Source organism: Pelecanus crispus, chromosome 11 (assembly GCF_030463565.1).
Source record: "Pelecanus crispus isolate bPelCri1 chromosome 11, bPelCri1.pri, whole genome shotgun sequence".
Taxonomy (NCBI): domain Eukaryota; kingdom Metazoa; phylum Chordata; class Aves; order Pelecaniformes; family Pelecanidae; genus Pelecanus; species Pelecanus crispus.
The window spans coordinates 27,926,935-27,932,934 of NC_134653.1; the positions used below are offsets into that span (position 1 = coordinate 27,926,935).

The 6,000-nt window shown below is 42.0% G+C and overlaps 1 pseudogene; it reads right to left on the reverse strand.

Moving 5' to 3' along the window:
* Window positions 1–321: 321 nt before the first annotated feature.
* Window positions 322–5,602, reverse strand: LOC104036780 (macrophage migration inhibitory factor-like; annotated as a pseudogene).
* Between the last annotated feature and the right edge of the window lie 398 nt (window positions 5,603–6,000).

A 6,000-nucleotide genomic window follows, 5' to 3' on the forward strand; every position in this document is an offset into this window, starting at 1 on the left:
GCAGTGTTCATCTCCACACACAAGACTAAACTCTTTTAAAAAAAGAAAAGCTTCTGTTAAGAATATTTTGAGAAAGCACCTTCCATCTTAACCACAGGCCTTTCCAGAACAACAAGACGGTCTCAGTCGTAAGGCTTCTGCTGGATTTTTACTTTTATTAAGCAGCAGACGAGATGTTAAAACAGCATTCGGTAGCAGCAACTAAGACACCGCTGACTTTTACATTTGTGCCAAATACATGCCAACATGACTAGAAAGAACTGCAGTGTTCAAAAACCACTGTGAGGGTTCAGGAATAAGCTGTTACCACCTGAGGGCACCTCAAGCAAAGGTGGTGTTGTTCCAGCCTACGTTGCCAGCACTGATGTCAAAGAATCTGACATAGATTCTGAAAGGGAAGCCAGACCTCATTAGCTGCTGAGAGCAGAGTGCTGCAGGCCGGCCAAGGTGTTCCTACAGCAGGACACACACAGCCATGCCGTAGACTGTCCCCCAGGGCTTTACACTTCTCAGGCCTGTACTGTATCTCAGCAAATTACACATTTCCTTTTGCAAGTTCTGGCAGGCATGTTCAAATGTTGCATATTCCACACACACCCCCTCCCACCTTTTAATGCCTTGTCTACTTGTGTCCTGGAGTTCCTGGTGTTTTTCTACTTCTTGTTTTAAGGAGATCTCAGGATGCTGTGTTTTCTTTACAGTCATTTCTGGAGCAGATTGGTGTACCTTCAGGTGAAGGACTAGAAATACTAGTGTGTAAGTGGAAGCTTTTATAATAGACCTCCACTTGTACCTCACAGGCAGTAGGGAAGTGTTGGTACATGTTACTCAAGTTATCAATTTAATAACATCAGGTTATTGTGTCTGTACCTGGCCTTTTGCACATATGAGATCTGTGGGTACATGCAGTGCCCAAGCCTCCATCATTTTACCTAAGAGATATTTTACAGCTTCTGGGAATTGGCATTGCAGTACCTGCAATCACTCCTTTCCAATGGAGACTTGCTCTATTGACTTGGCATTTAGCCTCTTCCAGCCTCTTAACAGCAAAACAGCAAAGGACAAGTCTGGGATTAATAGTTTTAACAATCTGTGGAGAGTCATGTTGGACAAGTTGCTGTATGAGCTCACCTGTCAAATGGTATTTTCAACTGTTTGTTCAGCAGGTCACAAAGCAATTTGGAGTAGACCTTGTTCTCCTGCTCCCCTATCTTGCCAATGCTGTAGAGAAAGCACATAACTCAGGGGTCTGTGGAGCCACCAAAGGACATCAGCTGGTCAGGAGAGATCTGTATTGCTAGATACTGTTGGAAAAAGAAGAAAGGAATATTATTTTCCTTTGCTATGTTAGGAAAAGTTTTGAAAATCCAGGAAGGTATTTGTGTACCTAAACTGCAGTGAAAATAGGTGCATGCCTATTAGTTATGCTTTTGCAATTCTGCATGTACTGCATTGCACTTCCAGACTTCCTAAATGTTTTCCTGCAAGTCACAAAGATGAGGTATGAAATAGAACGACATTGCCATGACATACCATTTGGGAACAGGCACTGCTATCACAATTCTTTCATCTGTTGCAGAATGGCTCTATTCTTAACTAAAGGTACTAGCAACACATAAAATTAAAAAAAAAAAAAATAAATAAAAGCAGCCCCAGGCACTCAGAGATGCTTTTCACCACTTACTAAAATGCAAATAGTTTCACTCTTGTTCTTAAGTTACTCTGTGGCAAAGAACCTTCCCTGCCTGCTGTCTTGCAACCGTCAACCCCAGTGTGCCCAATTACCTGCTGAAAGATGGGTTCTGGATGCTCAGCCCAGGTACACTGTTGGAAGGAGGACCCTGCAGTATCATCTTTATTGACTTTGAATTTTGGGTAGAAAGTTCAGCTGCTCCAAGAGCTCAGTGACCTGCAATACCTCCAGAAGCTCCTCTGAGCCACTGGGCTCTCCCCGCCTGTGCGGGAAGGCCGGGCATGAGTGGGGGGTGTGCAGTTGCATTGCTGCTGCCCTACGTTCCAGCGAGATTTTGCACTTCACTGGCTCCTGCTGCAGTCTTCCCTGCTGAGGTAAATGTGAACTGACACAGCGGAGGTCTAAATCAACAACCCCTTCATTAACAAAATACAGCCTAATCCTACTTTTGTTCCTGATAACAGGAAAAATAGAAGAAAGTATCTATGTTTAATATTAATGACCAGCCTGCAATTTTCCCTGCTGCTAATACAGAGTGTCAGATCCACACATGGGGGAATCCAGGGATCAGTTCTTTTGGCATCCATCTGGCTTCTGTTCTTACCCACGTTTATTAGCAGCACATCATTGGAACTCAGCAGCAATTAACCCTCTTGGTAAAACAAGCTAGCCTGAGTACCAGGAGTTGTCTGGGTAATTAGCCTTGGCCATCATTTACAGCTTGTTTGGGTGCAATGTGCATCAGACCACAGCAGTACAGGATAAGACAAGGAGATCCTGCTGAGGTACAACTTGCTTGGCCCTGTTCTCCCCTGGCTGGATACCCTGTGCTCTCAACTTTATGCCAAATGTAGGTACATATATGCCTTTAACATCTACCCTGAAAGCAGATTATTAAAAAAGAAAAATCAAGATGAAGTGTTAATCAGCATTATTTTCTTCTTAGAGCAGTTTGAAAACGTTTGAAACAGTTTTTCCAGTAGAAAAAAACCCATCTGATTAAAAATAAAAGAAAAAAAATCAGTATTTTTTTCAAGTGATACCATTTCCTGTGAGAGGAAAGCTCTGCATTCCAGCCCACCCTAATCCTTTCCTTCTTTCTGTGTTATAACTAAGAGACTCTCCCTTGCCTATTGCCTCCTTTGTCACGAAGAGCTTGCATGTCCTCTTCAAAACATCTCTTTGTTGTTCCCTGTATATTTCTAAGTCCCATTACATATCCCTTCCACAGTGCTGCACAAACCTGTTCCAGCTGCATCCCAGCCCTGGCCTCTAGCTTTATATTCAGGAGCTGTTATGCAAGAACCACCAGCTGACCGCCCGCCCCCCCTGCCCAGCAAGTACTTGTTTGCTAGACTGATAAAAATAAATGTTTTTTGAGGAGAGATAGAACATGTTAGTTTTACATAAGAATTTCATTATAATACTGCATGTGTTGGGGAAAAAAAAAGTAATCTTACTCCCATTTACAGTTAAGCCTGCTTTCTGTGGAGACAAGGCTTATACAAGCCTAAAACATGCTTCTGACTATTCCCTGAGATAACTACCTTTGGTCAAGTTTGGCAGAGATTGAATTACTACATGTTTACTAATTACTAAATGTTTAATGAGACTGGTTGATTGCATAGAACTCCATTACTGTCCCTAGAGGAAGAGGGGCCCCTTTATCAGACATCAAACAATCTGCCTGGAAGAGACACAGTAGAACCAAGCTTCTCCAGGTCGATTGTCTTTTTAACTTGGCATCAAATCAATTTGATGAGAACATCCAACCACATGTACCTGCCTTTCAAAGTCTACAGCCATACAATAAAAGATAGAAATATTCTAATTATCAGTGCTGAACCGAGAATTTCTAATTGGTCAAAGAAATGTCAGTACTCTTAACTATCCCACCACTGGTGGGATCCATGGTGCAAGTCCAATGCAGAATCTGAGTAGAAGTCACAGAAACTTTTAAAATTTTCCTCCAAGAACTAGCTGAAATCTTGCTGCAAGTTAAGCTGGCTGTTTTCTGCCATATACCACTGAGAAAGAAAAAGAAAAATGTTCCCCATCTCTTCCATAACAGCCTCCCTCTTCAGCCTTCTCTCCTAGAAGAGCCAGAATGTCTGTTGATCCTTGCATTATCTTATTTCTTTAGTGTTTTTCCTTTGGTGCATCTCTAATCTGTCTACCTCTTTCTTAAAGTAAAGGGCCTGAGACTGGATGGAGGAGTACTGCTGAGGCTCGCTTCTACCTTGTGCGCAACAGAAGTGAAATTCCCCTGCTCCGAAGCATTGTCTTAACTCCTATTCATGTTGTAACCCATAACAGCTCCCCAAATCCTTTCTTCTTTAATGAATTATTCTTTGTCTTTTGTGCAATTTGAGTTATTAATCAGCTATTGAAAGAAAGCTGCTTGACTTGAGAAGCTATCTCTTACTATCTTCTTGAATTCTTACTGTGTCTTGTGCATACGTGCACATCTCAGTCCCCTGAGTCATTACTGGAAGTGTTGACTAGATCTGAGCATAAGACACTACCGTGGGACTGTTTAAAATGTTCCTGATTTTGACAAAACTATGCCAGCTGCTCACAATTTTCTTCTTACCATTTTTAAGACATTCCAAAGTTTGTTCTAATATTTTCAGTTATCCCACTTGGTTTTTAATTTGGGGTCCATTTCTCCCTCTTCTTCCCTTCTCAGGACACTTCCACCTGTGGCAGTTATCAAACTGATTGCTAAGGGGTTCAGAGATCTCTGTTGCCATCTTAAGTAGTCCAGGGTGACTACCATTTCAGAGCACTTTGTTCCCATGAGGAACAAAGGTCTGCTCAAGAACTTCAGGTGTGCCGGTGGGCAGAAAAAGGTTTGCTAGGGAGCCCTCAGAATCCTTTCCGTAGGCACCAGAACTTCATTCTTTCTAGGGTTTCAAAGCATCACTCCCAAAGTAAAATAAGAAACATTTTCTGAAAACACTCATTTGCTCATGAATATGTAGAAAGGGTACTTCACCAAGCTGCTAAAGATCTGTAGCCAATCTTCACTTAAGTTACTGCTGCTACAGCAACTGAGGAGCAGATCATGTTATAAAGCTTACAGCTCTATAGAGAGGGTTTCACTTTGTTTTTCATATTCATCAACAGTCTTCAGTAAACAACTGATACAGTGAATAGTGACCTTTCAGGATTAATTAAGAAAATAAAAGCCATATAAGACCTTGTGAGACCCTTAATGACACTATTTCAGTACTTCACCTCAGTAGCATATTGCCATGAGGTTTGGCAGGTAAAAATCCCTCAGTTTGGTAATGAAACCAGCAGGCAGATTTTACTCTGCTGTTTTGACTACAAGTAGCAGGATGTCACATGGGTATTTTTGCTAGATGTCCAAGCAAGCCAAATACCTTATTTTTTTCTTCAGCTGTAACCACTAGGCTACAGGCAATTTGGTGGCAGCTAACAAAGATGTATTCAGTAGTACTCTGCAAGGAAGTTAGAGGGTGAGGCTTGGTTTTGGTCAGCTAGATTCTTGAGAGGTATTCACAGAGATACCTGCATATACATACCCACACACATCCAGTGTCTTGGCCTACGTGGAATATCATCATATACAAAGCTAGTTTAAATACTTCAAGTGTTTTAAGAGCTCAGCAGATCTAAGTTACAGCAAACAAGTATTTGACATTTGTACAGAGAGAAGACTAAATACTGGTGACTCATTAGGCATACTAGTTTATAGAGGCTATCACTGAGAAATAGCTCATTACATAGGCACAGCTGCCTAAATAAAGAAAACATTTGAGCATCTGGACTTACTTGTGCTGGTTTGCCCATTGCTTTTGATAACTGCTGGGTGAGCTCCCCCATGAAAGACTCTGGAACTTTATCCTTGCTTATATTTGTGTTAACAATGAACTTCAGCATCTTCAGATTGCAAGAGGGTTTTCTTTCAGCTCACCTTGTTCACAGCTTTGTTTCTAACTCACCTGTAAGATGACTTATCCCACTGTGCTAGTGAGCACCTCAGGAGCCTTTAAATAGTCAGTGGTACCTTCCTCAGGTGTGCCTGGAGGGGTGGGAGTGCCTCGGGGGAGACGCGGCTGCCTGTGCCATCTGCGGGCTGCTAACACAGGTAGGCAATGTACAGCCTTCCTAGGAGGGAAAGCTGGCTTTTTGTGCTCTGGAAATCAAAGCATCCAAAATGATGCTTCATATTTGGATACAGCCTGATTGTGAAAACCTGTGAAGAAGCAAGTGTTCTGGGGACTGTTTGAAAGTGGGGGAGTTATAACATGCCTCTTTATGCAAGTGTTATAATTATT